The 22,643-nt window shown below is 42.0% G+C and overlaps 1 protein-coding gene and 1 long non-coding RNA gene across 37 annotated transcripts in view; one reads left to right on the top strand and one right to left on the bottom strand.

Annotated features, from left to right (window-relative positions):
- Positions 1-11,593, bottom strand: part of LOC120377756 — a 34,281-nt gene extending 22,688 nt beyond the window's left edge. Inside the window, exons 1-3 of one of the 3 annotated variants that reach the window (XR_005587484.1) lie at positions 11,433-11,593; positions 9,212-9,326; positions 2,493-2,637 (exon numbers count right to left, since the gene is read on the bottom strand). This is a non-coding gene — a long non-coding RNA (uncharacterized LOC120377756). The remainder of the gene's footprint in view (positions 1-2,492; positions 2,638-9,211; positions 9,327-11,432) is intronic. The other 2 variants (XR_005587483.1, XR_005587485.1) reach the window with 2 other exon arrangements.
- The window catches only part of ZBTB20 (zinc finger and BTB domain containing 20), a 646,879-nt gene that overhangs the window by 383,552 nt on the left and 240,684 nt on the right, over positions 1-22,643 (top strand). The window lies entirely within an intron of this gene.

The following is a 22,643-nucleotide window of genomic DNA, read 5'->3' as shown; positions in this document are numbered from 1 at the left end:
AGAAGAGATGGGGGGACAGATTGGGGGTTGAAAAGTATGAGTCAAAATGCATTCAGATAGCACTTTAGAAGGGTGGTACAGTGTGTGCTGTATGTCACGTCCTAGTAGAATCTCTGACAGATCTGTGGTGATCACAGTTGCCGTGATCACAGCTCATGAGTCGTGCAGAATGCATCCAGCAAGGTTCTCCCTAACTCTGGGTCATTCTGAACTGTTTACCTCTCATTCTCCCGTTATTGTATTGGCTACTCAGTCAGTCCCACCATACAGCTGAAGTTCATTCTCTTAGGTCTCAGCCTACCTCCACTGAAGCTAGTGGATGGTGCACCTTGATTTTGATGGGAGTTGTACTGGGTTTTTAATGTATCTCTCAACTACTTTTCTGTATTTTCTCTTTTCTTATTCTTGGCTAATTCTCAATTAGCTTAATTAGAAATGAACCCAAACCAAAACCACAAAGCCAAACACCCTCAGAAGTGAGTCCAGATTTTGAAGCATTTCTGGATTGAATCTCTTCCTAAAAGCTTGAAAATAATGGGCCAGATTTTCTGCCCTGTTCTGCTTGCTTTGAGATGCTCAGATGGAGGGGATGTGAAAACCTTCAGTGAGCAGGTATGGAAGAATAGAAGGTGGGTGGGTTTGGAAAGCAGCACATCAAGAAAGCTACTCATAATCTGTGTTCTTGGATCACAGATTACTTTCATTCCTAACTTATTCATTGCATGCTGACCATAATAATTAATTCAGACATAATAACATACTCTATAGACAGTGCTAAAATGCAGTTTCCATTTTTATTCCATACTTTCATGTGCTTACAACTTTCTCAAACTAATTTGGGGCTGAAATTTTCCATGCTTAACTCAGAGGTGAATTTTTCTGAAAAATATAGTTCTTGAAAACTGTGTGTGTGTGTGTGTGAGAGAGAGAGAGAGAGAGAGAGAGAGAGAGTAGATTATGCTCTCTCCAACGTTTCAGTAACAAAAGTTTGTGTCTGCGTAATTTAAAATAAACTCAAAACCAATGTTGTTCAAACTTGGCTTGTTTTGTAGATCTCACTGAGATCTAAGTAATGAGCCAAATTTTGTTCAGTTGTTTCAAAGTGTGACATTTTGCACATTCATAATATGTATAGACTTGGAAACTGTACTTCTGTAACTTTTCCATTGAGACCACTTTTCATGCTCATGGTGACCAATTTGTGATTGTCAGGAAATCCATAAGCTTCCATTTATTAGCTAATATATTTTCACCGGCTTTCCTGAAAAGGGGAGCAGAGTTTTTCATTATGGAATATTCATGGAATAAAATTCAAATGAAAGATGTCTTGGGGCATCAGGAGGGAGGCAGTGGTAGACAGAAGCAATGTTGCCTATACAGGATCCAAGAGTGTATTTGTATTGGTGCAATGGATGAGTGTCCTTTTGTGGTTGCAATTATGTCTACTTTTGAAAGATTCACCATAAGTCTGCTTCTCAGTCACTCTTCACTTTTGACCCAAATTTAACCTCTGCTCCATCAAATCCTATTATTTATCCCGCTTTTCTATTGGGAACATTCTCCCTGACGATCCATGTTGAAGCTTTTTTCACCTGAGTCTAGAGATGATCCTTAATTCAAATCTTGGTTCTGAATATCGTTTATTCCTTATCTGTTCTTAGCTGCTGATAATCTTCATGCAGTGAATTTTACATTGCACTGGGTCCTTGTTGACAATGATGCCATGTAAGTAAAAAAAAGTTGCCACCCCTTATTTTTGATCTTTGTCTCAGATCCAGCTTTAAGATCTTTAAGTAGGTGAAAATTGGGGCCTAAGTACTTGAATATCCATTTAACATATCCTGACAATTTCCTTTTAATCTATCAGATACTTTAAAAGTCTAATCTCTCTTGTTCTATCAGTAGCTTGTCTTATTTGAGTGGCACCTTTGGGTCTAATGAATCTGGATGTTGGTGACTCACCTCTAACTGTGCAAGAGATCCTGGGGTGAAAGTTTTTACCTGTCATGCACCTCGGAGTGGGAATTTTCTGCCAGTAGTATTTGTGACATTGACATTATTTCACTTTCCTATGTCAGACTCAGGTCTTACTTGTGGACTTGACAGATTTCAAGTTATGTGAACTGTGTCTGTTTTGTAAAAGCTTTTTTAGGAACAGGGGCTTGAGGGTTTTAGTTTTTGTTTAGAAATGGGCCTGAACCCAAAGTTTATATGTGCACCAACCTAGGGCTTTGGGGAGTTTTGAACACAGGTCTGAGGTTTGCAGCTTGGGCCCATCTCTAGATTTTGTTGGTAGAAAATGTACTGCATTTATTGTAGGGTAAAGGTTTTCAGGTTAAACATACTGTTATTATGAATACATGATTGTTAAATATGGACTGTAGATACCCTGAAAGACTAAATGTCAGATCATAGAGGCACAGCATGCTTGTACACGAGGAACACAAGTTTGGAAACTTGCCACACCTTCTCCCCAGGCTGGTAGAACTCACCTGAGTTAAGATGAAGGCTGGATGCTTCATAAGCATCTACTGATGGTTTATATACAGGTCTATAGAGGTGTCAGTGTTGGAAGAGTTCGCTCCTCACCCCGGTGCACACCCGCCTCCTAGACAAGTGGCTCATGATGTAGTGGAACTGTGGAAAGAGGAGGTGAGAAAGGAGTATGGCAAGGAGTATGGCAACGGGACCTATGAGAAGCCAACACACATTAACCAAATGTCATGTGCCTTTTTAATAAGGTTTCAGGACAGGAATCATTACAACAAACAGTTTGTCAGGACCCTGGTGCAGAGCTCCCAAACAAAATCCACAAACCCAAATCTGTGAGTCATGTTAGGTTTGTCTCCTGGCGCCTGAGAGAGAAATCACCACCCACTGCAGTCTCCCTGGCTTCTACTCTCTATTCCTCCTCCCCCCCCCCCTCATGTCTCGGTTTCCTATGCCTGTGTTTAAATAGCTCAGCCCAAGGGCAGGAAGGGGCCTCCTAGATTATTGCCCGGTTGTCCCTTAAAGGGGTAGTACAATTTTCCCCATACACTGTTTCCAACAATGGTTATATGCAATGCCTTTTGTACACAAAGCCACTATGCTAAGCTGGAGGTGCACATCCTGGCCCTCTAAATAGAAATGATTGAAATAATGTGTATATATATTGGGAGGGGTATTGCCTGAAGCTTGTTCATTAGTTAATAATCCCTTCTGCCCTCCCATGTCTAATCTTGTAAGGAAATTGAGTTAATAAATCCAAGATATTATTAAATAAAGTAAGTATTTAATATCACTTGTCCTCTTTGAATCCAAGCTGCAATACAACAGAATTTCATTTTATAAATAACACCTTTCGTGCTTGCACCACAGGGCATGATACAAAAGAATCTAAATAGAACATGAATGCTGTAATCAAATACAGACCCTAGGAAGGCAGATTAAAAAGGCATGTTGTTGGTTAGAGCAGTAGACAAGGTAAGTATAGTGGGTCACAGCAGAAAAGCTAGTTGCAAATACAAGGGCACAGTCAAATGAAAATTATTTGCTTGCCCACTCCAAATCATGAGTGACTGTTCCTGCATCCATGATCTGTTTTTTTAAACACAGGAATATTTGGGGGGTTGTTACATTTTAATAGTTTCTGCAAAACAAAAAAAAAGCCACAAACAAACCTGTGTTTGCATCAGGAGAAGACTAGCAGAATATCTATATTTATACATCTAGATACTGCCTCAGGAGGAAACTATTGGAAAGTCAGTTTATCTGATCTAATGTAATGTAGCACTGCTGCATCCATAACCATAATATGTAGGCATCAGATTACAAGAATTAAATATAAGAGGGGTTCGGATGCTGACTTGAGAGATCTGGGTTCTGTTCCTAGCTCTACAACAGTTTTCCTGTATGACTTTGGTTGTCACTTAGGGCCATATTTCCAATGTATTTAGGTGCCTAAAGAGGTAGAAAGGTACCTAGTTGATTTTAAAAGCACCTAGGTGAATATTCTCCCACAGTATTCTCTCTGCAGTGTAGTGGAGAGAAGTGGTCTGTGAGGCAGGCATGTCCTATTCCAGTAAAGGCTCTAAAGATGGAGACCAGGACCTGATTGTGAATCCAGAATTGGATGGTGAACCATTGCAGAGCACAGAGGAATAATGTGCTGTGATCCCAAATGTGTCTCTCACTCAGAAGATAAGCAGTCCGTCTGGTGGACCAGATTAAACTTCCATGTGACCATTTGTAAATGTGGGCAGGTGTGTAAGGCTGGTCCATGCAGCAGAATTTTGAAGAGTGGGTTAAGTAAGCAGTGCACACACCTCATTCATAAATTCATTCATTTTAAGGCCAAAAGGGACCATTATCATCATCTAATCTGACCTGATTGAATGGGACAGATCTAGTACGTACCATGGACATTTCTGGAGGCATCTTTCCATGCAAATGCAGGCTTCATGGGATTCAGAAATTGGAAAAAGAGAGTTACAGTAGTCTCCCTAATGTTCCGCAACATCTATCTAGGTATCTATATGGCCTCAATCGCCATAGTATCATATAGATTAATTAATTTATCCTTGCAATGCCCCAGTGTCATAGGAAAATCTTATTAGTTCCATATTACAGGTAAGGTGGTGAAGGAAAGAGAGAGAAATCAGACTTTGAGTCTGTGTGGAAGTGAACCTGTCTCCTGAGCCTAATTCAGTGCTCTGAGCACATGCTCCCTGTTTCTCTAAAATAACAGCATTGTCAATATCCACATGTCATAGTCTAGTAGTATTTGTGAGCTGCAGCATATACAAGGTCCAAGCTTAGTGACAAACGCAGAGATGTTGTTTGATGAGTGAAAGGAGTATTATGTTACTGAGGTGAAAATATGCTAGAATAGATTACTTCCATGGGAGTGGTGCTGTTTGATGGAATGTGCTCTAGTGGTCAGAGCAGAATATGAGTACGGGCAGTCCAGAATCCTGGGTTCTGATCTTGGGTCTGCTACTGATTACGTCTGTGACTCTTAATTTGTGTGTGCCAAATGGTAAATTAGTGAAGTAATACTACGTACAGTGGTTGACTGGGGTATTTGTAAAGCGCTATGAGATCTTGAGAAGAAAGGCTCTGCAAAGGGAACAAGTCATTACATTCTCAAAGCTTTGTTTATTTTGGGCACACTGCAACTTTCAACACACACCCTCACATATGGAGAAACGTACAAAAGGGGACAAGGGTACCGGGATGTTCCACAAGCGTTGTAGAGTTTGTAGAGAAGTGTTCTCAACCTGATGAGAAACCAGGAAAATAGTGTCTAAATCCAGTGGATCCCAAGAATCCTTTGAGGGAGGTAGTGGCAGCCCCATTGTGTGTCAGCCTTTCTGTAGCGCTGCCCAGCCTGTGGCCTGTGCTCTGTCATCTCAAGACCTTTCCTCCCCACTGGGGTTACAGAGGTGGAACAGAGGTTAATGGAGATAAGAGTTGAATTAACATCCATGTGGATTTCTGCAGCTTATCCCCAGTGTTGTCTCCAGCATGCATCCTCCAGACCTACAGAATCCTAACTGCATGAAGAGGAGGAGACTATGCAACTGCATCTGCATCACTCTCCTACACTCCCTCCTACTTCTAATGTTTTTTGATCTCCTTTGCCTTGCATATGGGGTCATGAGAGTATCAGGCTCCTTGAGACCTATATATTTTGCAGCATACATCAGACAGCCAGATAAGCCCCTGAGTTGCTCTTGTGTTTCTAAACGACATAGTTCAGTAATACTGGGAAGTTGTGTATTTTGAGTGCACCTGTAGAATCACAGCCTGATGTGCCAGTCTGCCAGACTCTAGTCCCAGAGATAACAGGCAAGACAGGCTGAATCAGTAAAGCTTCAGTGATGATAGTATATATATATATATATAAACAGGAAAAATGTCTCAAGAAGGAATCTCTGAAGAGACCTCACTAGAACATATAGTACACACAGTGGAGATGTTTCTGTGGCCAACTGATTATTTTTGCTTAATTAGGTATGAGCAAATGAGTCTAATAGTGAAGAACAAATCCCTAGAACCAGTGTGTAAACAAAGTCAGTGAAGAAAAAAAATAAAAATAAAGTCTTCCAAAGCGGCCTGCCGCATTGAAGGTAAATGAAATATTTAGTGGCGGCAGCAGCAAAAAAATGAAATATGAGCTCTTGCATCCCAGGTTATTAGTGACCTGTTAAAAGACAGGCTGCAAAGTGCCTTTACCAAATTAAAACTTTGAAAAAGGGCACAAATGGGAAATGTCAAAATAAAGAATTGGAGGAAAATGATTGTCCTCCTGACTCTTATTATTTTGTGATGCTGAGGCTGTGGCCGCTGGTAACGGAGGTGAAATAAGAATGGCATGATTCAGAGTTGCTCCTAAAATCTGTAATGGAAAGAATCTGCATTGACTGGCAACCAGTGGAATTTGCTGAGATTTGGATAATGATCTTCATAATGCGTCTGCTTCATAAGTTGTTTGTTTAGTCCTAAATTTGAGAAACCTCGTAGGCTTTTTTAATGGAAGGTTTAATTCGGTCTTCTTTTCCCTGTTCATACTGTAGGCTTCCCTAATGCTCCATGATACTAAATAATCCAAATGCCAATGTGCTTAATTTAATGCCTACTACCGATCTCTAATTTATTAATCAAGAGGGCCAAGTAATGCCCTCACTTCCATCTATGCAAATTCTTTGAATTCAGCAAATCATTGCAACCCAGCTTGCAGATCTTATCTTCTGCATGGAAGTGTTGGATGTTTTACGAGGCTTGGTCAGGAATTATTTTCTCAACTTCCGTTCAGGTTCTTGTACCACACCCACCACCATGCTACCTGAGCACCTACTATTTCTGACTTTTCATTGACTTCAGTGGGGCTTCACTGAAGTGAGGGTATAATTTGGCTCAGTGTTCATATAAGAACTGTCTCCTCAAAACCCAAGCAGAAAGTGTCTTATTAAGTGAGGAATGAATGCAAGGATAATCCAATAGATGACCAAACAGATGAGAATAGGTTCTGGGGAGCAGATTAGAGCAGTGGGCTGAGTTCTGCGTTCTATTCTTGGCTTTCTCCTGACTCACTCTTTGACATTGTGCCTCAGTTTCACCATCTGTAAAATGGGGCAGTAATACTGGTCTGCAGTACCTCACATTGGTTTTGGGAGGCTAATACATTAATGTTTTTGAATCATTTTGACACCCTTTGTTTGAAGGCTCTACAGAAACTATCAAGTGTTTTTACAGTGGGCTTGAACTTCCACCACCACCCACAATTAAAAAAATCTGAGTGTACTGAAACTGCAGATCGATTTTAGTGAGGAAAAAATACATACCAGGAAGGGGGCTCGGAGGAGGTTGGCTGTGTAAGGGAAGAAACTGAAATATGACCATTTTTATCCCAGAGAGTCAGATTAGCAGGTTGATAAACTTACCTTGGGTTCAGGGTGGTCATTTACTGTGGATGGTGCTGGAGAGGATGTGCATTTGGATTCGGATTACACATTAATAATGCTTGGTATCACCATGCATCAGCCAGGTGGTCAGATCTACAATTGATCAATTAGACTGGCATGATCCATTAGAGTAAGTTTTCTGTTTCCCACACCTCGTCATGTGATGTGTTGCTGATGTCACTCTGACTATTCTGCCTTAGGAGGGGCCTTTTAAAATTCTTGTTTTGTTCTTTTTATGGCCTGCTTGGAGTTATATACCTCAAAATGCTCTAACAATAATAACTTCCCAAAGAGGCCTGAGCCTGAAAGAGCAGTATTTATCCATAACTTTCATCTTCAATTCACTCAGCTTTTATTTTTTATCTTACCTCCTATCTAAACATGCCTCTGTCTGTCTAATCTGTCTGCATTGGTAAAGCACCTATCATGGAAGGGAGCCCAGAAAGAGAGAGCACCACTTCACTAGCGAGGCACCATATTAAAATATGCATTTTTAATTTGTATCTGATGAACACATTGGTGCTCAGGAAAGCAGTATGGGTGAGTTGTGCAACTCTTCCACTGAAACTCAGTCTGGAATGACAGAGCTCCTACTGTTGTAGTAGTGGCCACACTCTCACGGTTCTGCCAGTGGACTCACTGCTATTCCAACAACCCTTCCCATCCTGTGTCCCGTCCCCCCCGCACTCACAACTGACGTTTAACTTGCAGCACCCCTGCTGTTCCTGTCCTGGCCCAACACCCAACTTTTCAGTGCACCTCATTCTGACCAGCAGCCTATTCTATTCTAGCCCTGGGCCCACACACAGCTTTACCAATCTACCTGTAGCATCACCCTGCTCTTGTAGTCCTGGACCCTCCCCCAACATAGCTCTGATATCTAGCCTTCAGTGCCTCTACTGTTGCAATCTTTGGCCTCTCGTGGGCAGAGAATTGTGACTCACACTGCATTGTGCCAAGCTGTGCAGTTGTTTTGGTTTTAGACAAGAGTCTAGGGACTGTATTGAGATCACCATGCTCACTTCACTTGTGACCTATGATAAGATAAAACCTATCTGTAAGTAAATATGAATTCCAGTCTTTTGGGATGAGAATCATGACATTAGCTTACTAGCCCATAAATCTTCTCAGAGCAAGGGGGTGGGGAGGGGTGGAAAGGGAGAGCAATAGTACCTCCCTTGCAATGCTCATGGCCTATCAATGCCTCTATATATTTTATTTGACCTTCCTCCTTCTTTCCCTTGCCTTGAACTTCCCTTCTGAAACTGTGCTAATGGCGCAGTGATGATCAGAGCTAAAGAAACTTCGTTAATAGGCTGCCACAAGAAATCCTGGAACAGTGACATCTGTTGAATTTGGACAGTTTTGTTTGTCTACTGGGAAATTGCATGAACGTCCCAACAACGTTTTTTTGTTTTGTTTTGTTTTTTAAAGTTCATGTTGTGCTTTTTTTTTTTTTTCAAGGGAGGTAGCTTCAGGAGACATGGCTGCTTTCTTGCTTTCTGATGTAGTGTAAAGTTTTCCGTTGAGAGACAATAATGTACATTCCTCTGGCAGGATGGGATGGATTTTTGTGTTTCTCTTGCTGTTGTTTATTTATAAGACATTTCCTCTTGGTTAGTGGAAGTTTGATCCTAAGAGGCTCCAGTGATTTTCCTTCCCACCTCTCCCCTCCCTAATTTCTCTGCCTCGGCACTCGCTCTGGAACACAGTGAACTCAAAAAGCCCATCAGGGCAGGGGGAGTTTAGCAGCCAAGCCTTACCACTCTCGAGAGACTGTGAGGTGATTCTCCTTCGTCACTGCTTGGATCAGAACTACAGCCTTGGTGAGTGGTGAGGTTCCAGAATGTGATGTGTCAAGGATTCTATTCTTGGTGCCTTTGAAGCAAAGCAGGAAACAAAGCTTTTTTATTATTATTTTTTTAAGTAACAACAATCACGCTGCAAGATGGAGCTTTAAACAGTTTTTGCAGAGCTGAGGAAACTGCACTTTGTATTCACTAGGCATTGACAGACCAAATAGATCCTGTGTTTAGGATGACTTAGCCTGTATTGGTAGGCTTTCCTGCTGCCACCAGTGGGTGTCAGACTTAGCAACAGCTAACAAGGCTTGTAGGAGACAAGAGGACTGGATGAGCTGGTAAGGGGGAGAGTTTGTGGGGGAGAGAAAAATGTTAATCCTTCACTTGGAGTTTCTGTCTGGCAACTTTTCATGTCTCTGTGTTCTGAGCATTTACATTATGCTCTGAATACCTGATTGCTCAGCCAAGCAGAAAAGAAACTCTACAGTGGATGCATAGGAAAAGAAAGTCGTTTTGTGGAGGCCACCTCTGGGAATAGGAAGAACTAGTTGGTTTATAGACTGCAAGTCCGTGATTTTTAGTTTTTTGTTTGGAGTTTTTGTTTGTATGTTTTTTCTACCTCTCTTCCTTGAGTCCATATAGGGAAGTGGCATATCAAGGCATTGGGGAAAATACTAATTCCTTTGGTGAGATTTCTATCCAAGTGCTTTACAAACATTAATGACTTAAGTATTACAACACCTTGTGAGGGACTTAGGTGGAATTATGCCCATTTTACAGTTAGGGAAAATGAGGCAGAGCAAGCTGAAGTGATTTGTTCAAGGTCAAGGGAGAGCCAGTGACAGAGCAAGGAATAGAACCCATAGCTTCTCACTTCTAGTCCCAAACTACACCCAGTCTCTTTCCCCACTCCATGTTAAATAGATATCACTTTTCCTAATCTCATGATTGTTTTGCCAGTGCAGGGCAGTGGGTGGGTTTTTCTGATTCTCCTTTATCATCTCCCATTTTATCTGATTTCAAGGAAAAGGCATATTTTCTACAGTTAATAAAGTAGGAATAGGGAAAAAACACAGGGTAGGAGTCAAAATATTTGCATTTTTAGGTATTATTCTGTTCTCTGAAACATGTTGTCCTTGGCAGAAGAACAAAATCTTTAATGGTGCCAGCATAACTCACATGGGATACTAGTTGTGGAGTGCTATCCTCTCCCACCCCCCTGTTTTTGAACTGGATGCTTTCAGCAGGTGTATCAACACATATGCGTCCCCTACTTCCATGGAGACTTAACTCCTCGAGCCATTGCCATTGACCCATATGTGCATATTAGTGTACTTCATAGAGAAAGTCAGCCACCTCTTACCAGGGTTCTTAGGCTGTGTGGAGCACTTATAAAGACTTTGGGCCTGACTCTTCTCCAGCTGAAATTACTAAAAGTTTTGCCATTGACTTCAGATGAAGCAGCATTGAGCCCAGTGTGAAAGCAAGTATTTTAATTTAGGGTTGGACTGGATATTTCTTTATAACCAATAAGTAAGATTTGGTGATTTCACTCTGTGGCTGCTTCTGCAAATATTTTCTGTGGTTTTGATCCTTGTGGGGTTCTCAGTCCCTTCCAGAGTTTCAATTTCAGCTTTAAGTTTGACTGAACCTGAAAACTCCAAGTGGAATGCTAAGTTTCATCTGGCTTTGCATCAGAACCAAAAAGAACAGTGACGTCTCATGTTTTTGATATAATACCATAAATTGGCCCTAGGATTTCTCAAAACTGGGCTTAGCGTTCACTGACATCAAGGGAACCTTCCTATAAACCTGAACTAAGTGTCCAGCTCTTAACAAAATCCACAACCAGATGAATTTTGTGGTGTGGTTGCTCTCATTTTGCCTGGTTCTACCGGTAATGAAGTTGTACATATAAATAAAATAATTTTCTGGTCATAATTTACTAGGGATGGGCCCAAATCCAAATAGTCCCAAACTTTGAGGTGGCCGAGATTAGGATCTAAACTTGCCTGCTGGTCCTCCAGCTCTCTAATGGGCCGTAACAAATCAACTGCTCAGAACATCCCCCAACTTTGAGGAAGTTTAGATCCAGATCCAAACATAAAGGCTGTTCTTTGTCTGGATAATGGGCTGTTCTGGACACCCATATACTTTAGGAGAGTTTAGATTAAGATCTGACCTTTGAAGCTTGTCCTTTATGTACTCACTCCCTCCAGATCGAGTAGATCAGACAGACGTCAATACTTCTGAAATGGAAAGTTGCTCAAAGCTCAGTGCTTCTGTCTGAAACTTCTGTTGCCCACGTAGTTCTTGTTCTCTGGGTACGCAGAAGACATCAAAGGCAACGTCTGTCACTGGTAGCTTTCCCCAGCAGTCTGCGGATGAGAAAGCAGGGCTTAAACTAGCCTTTGGTTTAGTTTTTTAAGAACATTTGTGGTGTTCTAAACCTCTTGGAGTTTAAATTATTGAATTAATGTATTTATTTTGCAAGCCTTGGAAGTAACAAGAGAAAATGATGTTGTTGTCTTTCCTCATACTTATATACAGTACTGTGGAGAACTTCCATAATTTTCCTCACTACAGTTTCAACTGTATAGACTACAGCTCAGGATTCTAGTGGAAGAGGACTACCTGGGGGTTGAAATATATGGGATTAAAATCTGTGATTTCAAGGAGTTGGAAGTATTTTAACTCCTGCTTAGACTACTGAACCATCTCCTTCAGCGATTGCCTATGCACTACAGAAAAGTCAGATAGTAAATAATCTCCTTTGTCAGCTCTGTAATATTTTATCACAACTGCTTTCACAGTCAGCACAACTATATATAGAATGTATATATGGATTTTTGTATAAATGCAGGGATTTGCATATGATAGTTAGCACTACTGTTGTATAGCACCTTCCAGTTGAGGATTTCAAAGTGCTTTGTAAACAGTTATGAATTAAATCTCCCTATTTTACCCATGGTGAAATTGAGGTACAGAAAGGTACGATTACAAGGGCAAACAGTGAGAGTATGGCAGCACTGGGAATAGAACCTGGATATGCTGACTGCTAGACCTGTGTTTTAACCACTAGTCTGTACTTCCTTTTGCATAGATATGTGTTGCAGAATGAAAGCAATCATCAGTATCTTCACAGTGCTTTAGAGTTAAATGTTTGCTGGTCTGTAGCTGTTAACTCCACATCAGTCATGAACATGACACAGACACAGATTCAAAATAACTAATATTCCTCATCATAAACACAAAATCATAGAATACCAGGGTTGGAAGGGACCTCAGGAGGTCATCTAGTCCCACCCCCTGCTCAAAGCAGGACCAATGCCCAGTTAAGTCATCCAACAGATTTTTGCCCCAGATCCCTAAATGGCCCCCTCAAGGATTGAGCTCACAGCCCTGAGTCTAGCAGGCCAATGCTCAAACCACTGAGCTAACCCCATGCTGGCTCCAGAATCTGATTTTGCAAATGCCCCACATTTGTTTAATGGTCCAAATCAAATGCTTCAGTTAAAGCACCTTGGAATTTTGAAGGTGTCCTAAATCTAGATCTAAGTTTTGTATCTTCAGCCTGCCTCTTTTGAAAATGTAACGATAGCCTCGACATCCATTCTTGTCAGATTTGCAGAGCAATCCACACTGTAATGGCAACACCACCAAATTCCTTCTTGTAAATCAAAAACAAAAAGCGAAACTAGATTTCATACAATACACATAATATGACAGGAAAAAATTACTGAAGTAAAACAGCAAGATTTCATTGTAACTAGTTAATTATTATAATGATATAGTTCAACCCAAATAGGACAGAGCACTAGGAAATACCACAAAAAAATTAACTTTAAATTAAGGTTACATAAGTAATGTAACCGTATTAAAAATATGAAACTACAGCATTACCTTTAAATAAAACATTAAAAATTGAGATAAAGGGCATTGTACTGCATCCATACATGGAAAAAGGTCGTGGTTAGGCTGCAGTTAGTTAAAAGACTTCAACCTAACTTTGACCCATTTTTCTGTTGTAGACATACCCTTTGTGTGCAAAGTACTGGAGGTCTTCTCCTACCTGCCATAGGAGGACTGTGGGAATGTGGTCTCCTCAAGTTCTGCACACATACACTACGGTCCACAGGAGCAGGGACACTACAGTCTTTGAGTTTTGCTGGCTAAGCATAATCATTTTTCTCTCAAAACACAGGCCAAGATTTTCAAAAGTGACTAGTGATTTTGGGTGCCCAACTGAAGATGACTTAAAGGGGCCTTTAAGTTGTCTGAAATTGGGCACCCAAAACTGAGGCACCCTTGAAGTTACTAGTCACATTAAGGTCTAAAATTGTATCTACCAAGTTTTGACATGTAGACTTTCCCTCTACTCATGCCTCCAAGTGGGACATAAAAAAATGGCCACATGCATGAGAGGAAGCACAAAGGAGGTCTTTTCTTGTAGTAGGGGGTGTTTATTCTTTCAATTCAAGAGGACGATGCAATTCAAGAAATCTGAGTTCTAATCCTAGCTCCTCTCAATCTGGGTGACTTTGGGGAAGTCACTTAATTCCATCCTGTGCCTCAGTTCGCAATCTGTAAATTGGAGATAATGCTTCCTGACTTCACAGGGGTGTAGTGAGGATTCATTCCTTACTGTCTGTGAGAGGCTCAGATACTACAGTGATTAGTGTTATAGAAAAGCCTATCAATACAGCAAATAAGATACCCCCATTGCGGGATTGTTTCTTTTTCCTGTGTGCATGTTTCAAGTTCCTATAATACATATCAGTTCCAGAGCTAGCATGGGTTTATACTGCTGACAAAACAAAGCAGGTGCAAATTATGGTGGAACTGAAATAGCCTGGTGCTTTGAAGCAGCGGATTGCCCAGTTCACCTCAGGGCATATGTCTGAGTTCACAGAAACATGGCTATCAAGCGCACCCTGAGTCATTAGATGTGTTATCCAGCAAACAAGAAGCCTAATCATATTTTAGTGGGAATATTCTTATGATAAACTCTGCTTTAGTGAAGCTCCATATATACAGCAATTTCTTCTGGCCGCGTATATTACACAGCAAAGAAAAGCTACCCTGCTGCGTATCAGAAGGCTGTAATTTCATTTAGGGGTTCTATTGACATCGTAAACTGCAAGAGCAGAGCTCAAGTGGCTATTTAAGTCATAGGAACTTCAGGCTGAAATTACTGCCTAGCAGTAATTGCCCCTCCCCCCCCAGGGTATGCATGCCCATATGTATGTACTTAATGTTTTCATCTATGTGCCTATAAATAATAAATCTCTTCAGAGGCTTGTATAGTGAGCAGTTCCATAAAATGACAGTTATCTGCCACCCTTGCAATCGGTACTAGCTTAGTGGCTGGAAAAGCCAGCGCAACTTCCAGAGTGTGGGGGAGAAGGATAAAAGAGGTGAGAATGCCAAGATATAAGGCAAGGCTTCATTCACAGGTATACCTAATACTCCAGTGGAGGGAACTCTGTCTTTTCTGCAGTGTGGCTCAGGAAGCTGAAGCACATTGGGAGCAGCAAAGGAAGAACATGCCCGTGCTCACTAGTGAAGCTGTTTGTTGCCTTCATAGCTGACATATCTGACCTTTCCCACTTGTAATTTACAGATGTACATCCTTGCACATGTGAAGATAAATGTACTGTGCCATCCTGTGATCCACCCCAGCACAGCGCATTTCCTATTTATACCATGCCTCACTAAAGTCATTCCCTGGAGTCCCACGAGTGACATTCTGCCGGGGAAAGAGGCAATAGAGGAAATAGAGTGAGAGAGAGAAAATATGAGAAAAGGATTCATAACTAAACCGAGCGCTCATAGAATCGGAGATCTATAGGGTTAGAAGGGACCGCAAGTGTCATCTAGTCTAACCTCCTGCCAAGATGCAGGATTTGTTGTGTCTAATCCATGAAACCAGAGCTTCGCAGGAGTGTGACCTGATGCACCAGAGAGGAAGGAATTAAACAATTTTTTCAAGTGAAATAATGCACAGGGCCAAAGTCAAACTGATGGATGTTAGGACGTCTTGAGCTAAGATTTCTTCTCTGTTCATCCCCTGCCTCACAATATCAATCCTTGCATACTCTGAGAGCAAAGATTCCTCAAATCTTCTCAAAAAGAGATGGATAGGGGAATGACCAGGCTATGATCTGCCTGTTTTCCCTTTCCACTGCACAGGTGACACTAACCAAAATAAAGGCCGTTCAATGGCCTCTCTGAATTGATTTTATTGATTTCAGTCTGTCCCCTACTGGACAGCTATCCACAGCTGGAATCCCACCACCATTAATGGGCGCTCTCTCACTGGGAGACTCAAGAAAAATTCCAAAAATTGAATGGTCCATTTAAAACGAAATGTACTCTCACCCTTAGGGGACTGGGGGGTGGGGGTGGTGAGGAAATGTGCATTGCTCCTGAGTCCCTGTTTTCCTAAGAAACAGAAGACTTCCTAGTTTCCTGGTCTGTCAACCTGACACATTGCACAAGTATTAAAATTCATGTTTGGGGCTATTTCAAGGGGTAAGTGAAGGCTTAAGGATATTTGTTATTTTTTATCAAGGAGGTGAAGTGGGCCATTGGTTATCACATAAGTCAGGAAGTCTGACTGAGAATCCTTGATTGAACAATGACTATGCGACCCTGGGCAAGTCACGTTGGCCAAAATTTTCACAAATGCCTATTAATTTTGTGTGCCTCAGTGTTCAGGAGCCTGATTTTGGTGTCTCAAGTTGGGCACCCAAAAATTAAGGCACCCAAAATTGGTACACGTGAAAACTGAGACCTTAGCTTCTCTTCACCTCCGTTTCTTCAACTGCTAGGACAGAGATAATTATACCATTTGTAAGTTTCCTTGAGATCTCTGGGTGAAAAGTAGGTGCTAATTGTTACCAGTAGGAATACAAGTCATATTTATTTATTTTAAATGGACCAATTTCTCCATTATTAAATTTAAATTAAACAGAATGACAGCTAGTCATGTAAAACTTTACGTAAAAAACACTCAGTTAAGTTAGTAACTCTTCCATCATTTAAAAAAAAATTTTATTTTCCTTCTGGTGCTATCTATGGCATCCATTGGCCTGGAAAATCAATTAAACTGATGTCTCTGCTTCTTAAAGTGACACCTGAGACAGTGGCACAGTTTAAATGAAGAGCAGTGTAGAAATTAAATAAGCAACTCATATAAACATGAGGCATGAAGGTCTGCATTGAAAGGACAGACTCCTCTCTGGGCAGGGTTTAAGCTCTGCATGCTTCCATTTAAATAAGAAAGGCTTTTACCTCGTAGTGTATGTAAACATATTATCCCAGTGCTGTCTGTTAGGCAGGGGTGAAAGTAACTTAAAGGACTTACCGGTACTCTGGAGTCCTTAGGAGGGGGCGTGGCCTCTACTGGAAAAGGCAGGACTTTTAAATCCCCGGGCACTTTAAATCACCATCAGAGGGGGCCCCAGCCTCTGGCAGAGCTTTAAAGGGCTTGGGGCTCTGCTGCAGTAGTGGCAGCCAGAGCCCCTGGCATTTAAAATCATCGCAAGATCCCCACTGCCACTACCCTGGGGCTCCGGCAGTGCAGCTCAGGTGGCGATTTAAAGGGCCCCGGAGGGTAGCAACAGTGGGAACTTTGAGCCCTTTAAATTGCCACCCAAGCCAAGCTGCCAGAGCCCTGGGGTAGCAGCGGCAGCTGGCGGCTTGGGAGGTGATTTAAAGGGCCTGGGGCGGTAGCTGCGGCAGGTGCCCCAGGCCCTTTAAATTGCTGCCCAAGCCCCGCTGCCAGTTCCCCAGGGCTCCGGCAGCAGTGCTCTGGCGGCAATGTAAAGGGGCCAGGGCTCCAGCCGCTGCTGGGAGCCCCAGGACCTTTAAATTGCCACCAGGGGAAGCCGATCCGCCCCGGTACGGCGCACGGCTCTTGCCAGTACAGCGTACCAGGGCGTACCGGCTTACTGTCACCTCTGCTGTTAGGTATTCTCAGGGACAGGGGCGGCTCCAGACTCCAGCACGCCAAGTGCGTGCTTGGGGCGGCATGCCGCGGGGGGCGCTCTGCCGGTCCCCGGAAGGGCGGCAGGCGGCTCCGGTGGACCTCCCGCAGGCGTGCCTGCGGAGGGTCCGCTGGAGCCGCGGGACCAGCGGATCATCCGCAGGCACGTCTGCGGGAGGTCCACCGGAGCCGCGGGACCGGCGACCGGCAGAGCGCCCCCCGCGGCGTGCTGCCCTGCTTGGGGTGGTGAAATGTCTAGAGCCGCCCCTGCTCAGGGAATCCATTAGAGCAAGCTGATCTGCCTGTCAGTGGGCAGGTGCTATAGATCCAATTGTTACTGGGCCAGCTTCTTAACCCTTTCATTTTGAGAAGAACCAGGCAGCTGCTGCTGTTCCTTTCTTTCACCCCATTATTGGTGTCTGGTTCTGGTCACTGCTGTTTTCAAAGACTAGCTTGTAAATATAAAGTAGATGAAGGAAAATTGACGCCCTTGAACCAAATATGCTCTGTGGCTGGCCTCATATTTAATGTGGAGGCCCAGCCCATGGAGACAGCAGCCCCCCGCACACAGTGGGATCAAGATAATGCAGTGCATGCTGGGATCTCTAGTTTCCATGGGCTACATCTCTACCTTTAATAATGATGAAAGTGGCCACAATTTTTTAAATTTTGTGCAAAACAGGCAACTGAGTCGGTGTAGTGCTGAGCACCTTCTGTGAGGTGCTGAGTCCCTGAAGATACATATTCTCTATCCAGCACTCCAGCTCCTTGAGTGGCGCCTTGCTTATGCAGAAATTTGAGTGCCTGAGATGTAAAGTTATGTTACTGTATTGGTGTCTATCCAACAAAGATGTGTGTTCTACTTGTGCCATGTGGAAAAATGAATAAAATATCTTAAGTTAAAAAACAATGTATAAACACCATATGCATGTACATAGCACACACATAACTTCTCATTGAAAATATCACAATGGGATAAACCTTCCAGATTCTGGATGTAAAGAGGCCGTAGAGGCTGTAACTTACTTCGTCGGGAAATGATGTGAGGCAAAGGGGGTATTTCCTCTAAAATCTGTTGAAAATATAATAGATAAAACAATGGGTTTTACAAAATTAAAGTATCATTCTGCCTGTCTAATGTATTGCATTGCTAATGGGCCCATCATCTTTGTTTCCGGGCTCTGCAACATAATGTTTAGCCACTAACTTGTGTGACAATGGGTGAGTCACTTCACCTTTTGGTGCCTCAATTTCCTCCGTTTTCCAAAGAAGGTTATGATAGTGACCTACTCTCCTGGGAGATTGTGAGGCTTAATTAATTAATGTTTGTGGAGGATTCTGATGCTTGTTTTAAAGATGGGGAAACTGAGGCAGAGATTGGTGATTACTTTCTTAAAATTATACTGTGAGTGCAGGACACAATCAGGAATGGAACCAAAGAGTCTTACCCACCAGTCCTCTGCCTAACCATTAGGCCACATAACTATAGTTTTAATAGTAGACAGAATCACAGATGATCATTCTGGCTTTCAGTGTTTAAGATTTGTGTTTCTTTTTTTAGTAATTTAAAATGAGCTGTGATGGGTTGTCTTTAATGTATACAAGCTCAATAGTATCATTTTGTGACTTCAGTGTGAGACTTCCAGCTTGCCTGTGAGAGTAAGTAGTGTGAACATTTCCTTTCCATCCTTATTGGAGTCTCCATTCTGAAACGCTGGTTGGGTTGGGCAATGCTACTGCTGTTTCCACTGTATTAAGATTAGTATTTTTATTCTGTTCAGTGATACCTTGTTATTCCGTAACATTTACCCTCTTCTGTAGGGGCAATATATGGGTGCAAGAGAAAGCTGAATGACTGGTTACATTTTGATCTGTTTTCTTAGTGGGGAAGGAGATGCACCTTTGACAGGGGAAAAGGCAAATTCAGGTCTTTTAAAATCAGTAGAAGAGACACGTTTTAGTGAGCAACAGGCTGAATGGGCTTGACTGTATTTTTTAATTCTGAGCATATCTAGGAAGCAGGTGGAGCTGAGTGATGTATAGAGAACTGCTCTGTCACTGTGGAAAATTAGAGATTTGAACAAGAAGATGGGCTTACTAGTAAAATGAAAGCAATAGCAGTTTATGATTAATGGCTTCTGGCAGAGGCAGCAGATTTTATATTTTTTTGAGAATTAGGAATTGATCCTGGGACAGTTATGGATCAGAGTGGCATGTGGGGGGTGCAGACTAGTAGGAAACCCCAGCTGGCTTGTGTGCTTTCACTGCATCAAACATTTGTTAAGTTAAAGGGGTCATCTGCAAGTTGGGAAGTTTAAAACATGTTTTGAAATATTTTAAAGGCTTAACAGCTCCATTAGGAACACAGTATTTACCCTACTGGAGCAGACTGTCAGTCCTTCTAATCTGGATTCTACCTTTGAAGCAACCAATACTGGGTGTTGCAGGGGAAGGTGTTCCCTCCTCAGTAGTGCAAGGAGCCAGTTGGGCAATACTGAAACTCTGGCATGTACACTAATTCCTTCCTGACCCTTGCAATGATCAGCTGCAGCCTGAAGCTTGCTATAGGATATGATATACCGTAAAATGCAAAGGTAGATTTGTCTTATCAGGTGTAACTTCAGGTGTGACTCGTGATCATTAAAATTAGTCACCAGCTTGTGAGGATAACAAAAAACTATATATTACAGAAACTAAAAGAAAAAGGAAATTTGCAGAGCCCCCTTGTTGTCTTTGTTCTTGGCAAATAATTAGTCATTTCAATACATTGTGAAGAACTTTACAAAAGATGTTTTTTCCCCGAGGATATGTTCAGGGTCGTGTTGTTTGCCCCTCCCACTGCCATTTTGGCATTTCCTTGAGAACAAGAATCACTTTTGCTTTGCACACCATTTAATTATTAAACAAAGTACTATTTCAGATTGATATTTTCTCCCATGTAAAATAAGCAAATATATAACAACATGTAGCTCTTACATAGAATTTTTCATCTGTGGGTCTCACAGCACTTGACAAAGGAGATAAGTATCATCATCCCTGTTAATAAGAGATGGGGAAACTGAGGCACAGAGAATTGAAATGATTTAGCCATGGTCACCCAGCAGGCCAGTGATAGAGGCAGGAATAGAACCCTACTCTCCTGTTTCCCAGTCTATGGCTCTATCCATTAGACAATACTGCCTTTCCCAAAGTGACTTGTTTATGGCTAGCTTAGCTTTTCATGCTTTCTCGTCATCCGTCTGCTGAAACAGAGAGACTTCGAAACAATATAAATGGTAGTGTCCACATCTTCTCTTCATTAGAGATTTGAGTATTGCTGTTCAAATATTCTATTATCAGGACATCAATCCCATTCTACCAGTTCCCCAGCAGATATTTTCTCCTCTGGGAACGTATCTCAAATCCCTGTGACATACAGTTCAGAGACTCTTCCCTTTGGGAACGGATTCCAAATTCTGATTATTATTCACACACTTTGCTATTGGGGGAATTAATCTCAGGCTCCTGGCTACTGTTCTGGGACTGAAATCTATCTGTAATTAAGATTTTTGTACTAAATGGAGATTGACAGAGAGCTCCTGTCTACTGTCTGATTTTTCTTCTGGCTGGTAAACTGAATCCAGGCTCACTGATGGGTCAACACAAACTATTCTGACCACCAGTGTTTCTAGAAGGCCACTGAGAGCTCAGAATCTGGCTGAAGCCTGTGGGACAGTTGAAGTGTTCTCTACTGCTGAACTTCTGCAGAAAGGTGTGAAAATTGTCATAAGAAGCAGAGCAAAATGGAGCAAAAATGGTGTGGGCGAAACAGCTGGAACATTGACTCAGAAAGGAGGAGATATAAATGAATGCCTGCAGCCCAGCTCTTGTGAGCAACCCTACAATAACAAACCAGTTTGCACACGAGATGGCACTTGAAAGAAAAGTTCAGGAGATCTGTAATGGGAAACAGACTTTTTCCATTTTCAGAGATGTTTATAACCAGCACTACCACGCTGGTAGTGACCCAAAGATGTTCCTGTTTGGTGGCCTTGTGAAATGAGTTTGGTGGGTCTCAATCTACTTCCCGGTCAACAGGTGAAGGGCCAAGGAGGCTGATCTATGCCATCTTCCCAAGATATGGTCTATGTAGCTGTGCCCAGTGACAAAGCAGCACAAGGAAGTTTGCACTGGCACTGTGCGTAACTTGTGACTATAAAAGCTTCATTCTCTAAGCCTGTCAGTCCAGTGCCTTTCGCCAGCACAAAATTAACACCACTTTTGTTTAAAATATATCAATTAAAAATTTCAATAGGGAAACTATTTTCACTTAAAGCTTCCAAGGAATCATTTAAAAAGAACTGTGGGGAGAAAAATGATAAAACGAAATATCTGAAGAAAAATACCTCGACATCCAATCTACTTCTTTTATGATTCCATCACCAGAAAGTAAGCTATTGATAAACTCTCAGTTCAAAATGACTGTTAGATAAAGGAAAACAATAACAAGGAGAAACAAAAGCAGTACAATGATGAGTGGCAATATAAAACCCATTGATGGGGGGGGGTGTAAGCTGCAACAACGCTGAGGACAAAACAACTGCTCTCTCTCCATGCAGGCAGAGTTCTTACAACTGTAAAGGTACAATACAGAGAAAATAAAAACAACCCCCCACAGTACCATAGCTACCTAGAGCCCCCTTTTTATTCAGTCTGGAAAAGCTGGATCAGAACACCCCCAGATTTAGCAGTTATTGGGATCTGGACCTACATTGTGTGTCTCGGGCCTGTCTCTACTGTTACTAGAAACAGTGTTTCTAGTGGTGACAGTTGGCACATGTGTTCTCTAACACTTCAGAAGAGATCCCAGGTTCCTTTTTTCCCCTCTTCTTTAGCAGTGGGCAGCCCTGCAACCTTTTGATCATGCCGACTTTGTACATTACATGACTGAACTCGGCTATGCCAAACACCCTTTTAGGAAGTTGACATTTGTGTGGTTTAAAAAAAAAAGAAGAAGAATGAATCCCAACTGCTTCCTCCTGCCCTTTTGATTAAGAGAGTGGTAAGTCAGCAGGAGAAGTGCAACTTTTAACAAGCAGGGGTGTGCACAAGTTGATTGAGATCTTTCTGTAGCAAAAAAAAAAAAGGGGGGGGGAGGAAAAGAAAAAAAGATTGATATTAAATAACTCTAATCAGAGCTGATTACAGGGAATGAATTCATTGATGGGAGAGATACAGAGACAACAAAAGAGATAGCTAGCTAGGCAGGGATAGCCCATGGGATAATCCTAAACTAGGTGAAGGAGTTAAAAATTAGAGACTTCATTGGTCATTACATTCAATGATTCGGTAATCCTTTCTTTCCTGCCACTTCCTGCACTGATTGTTTTGTATACATAGCCTGACCTGCTGCACCCCATGCTA

The sequence above is a fragment of the Mauremys reevesii genome, linkage group 1 (genome assembly GCF_016161935.1).
Source record: "Mauremys reevesii isolate NIE-2019 linkage group 1, ASM1616193v1, whole genome shotgun sequence".
NCBI classification, from domain to species: Eukaryota; Metazoa; Chordata; order Testudines; family Geoemydidae; genus Mauremys; species Mauremys reevesii.
Note: the sequence above shows the minus strand (reverse complement) of the source record. Positions and strands in the feature narration are given on the sequence as shown.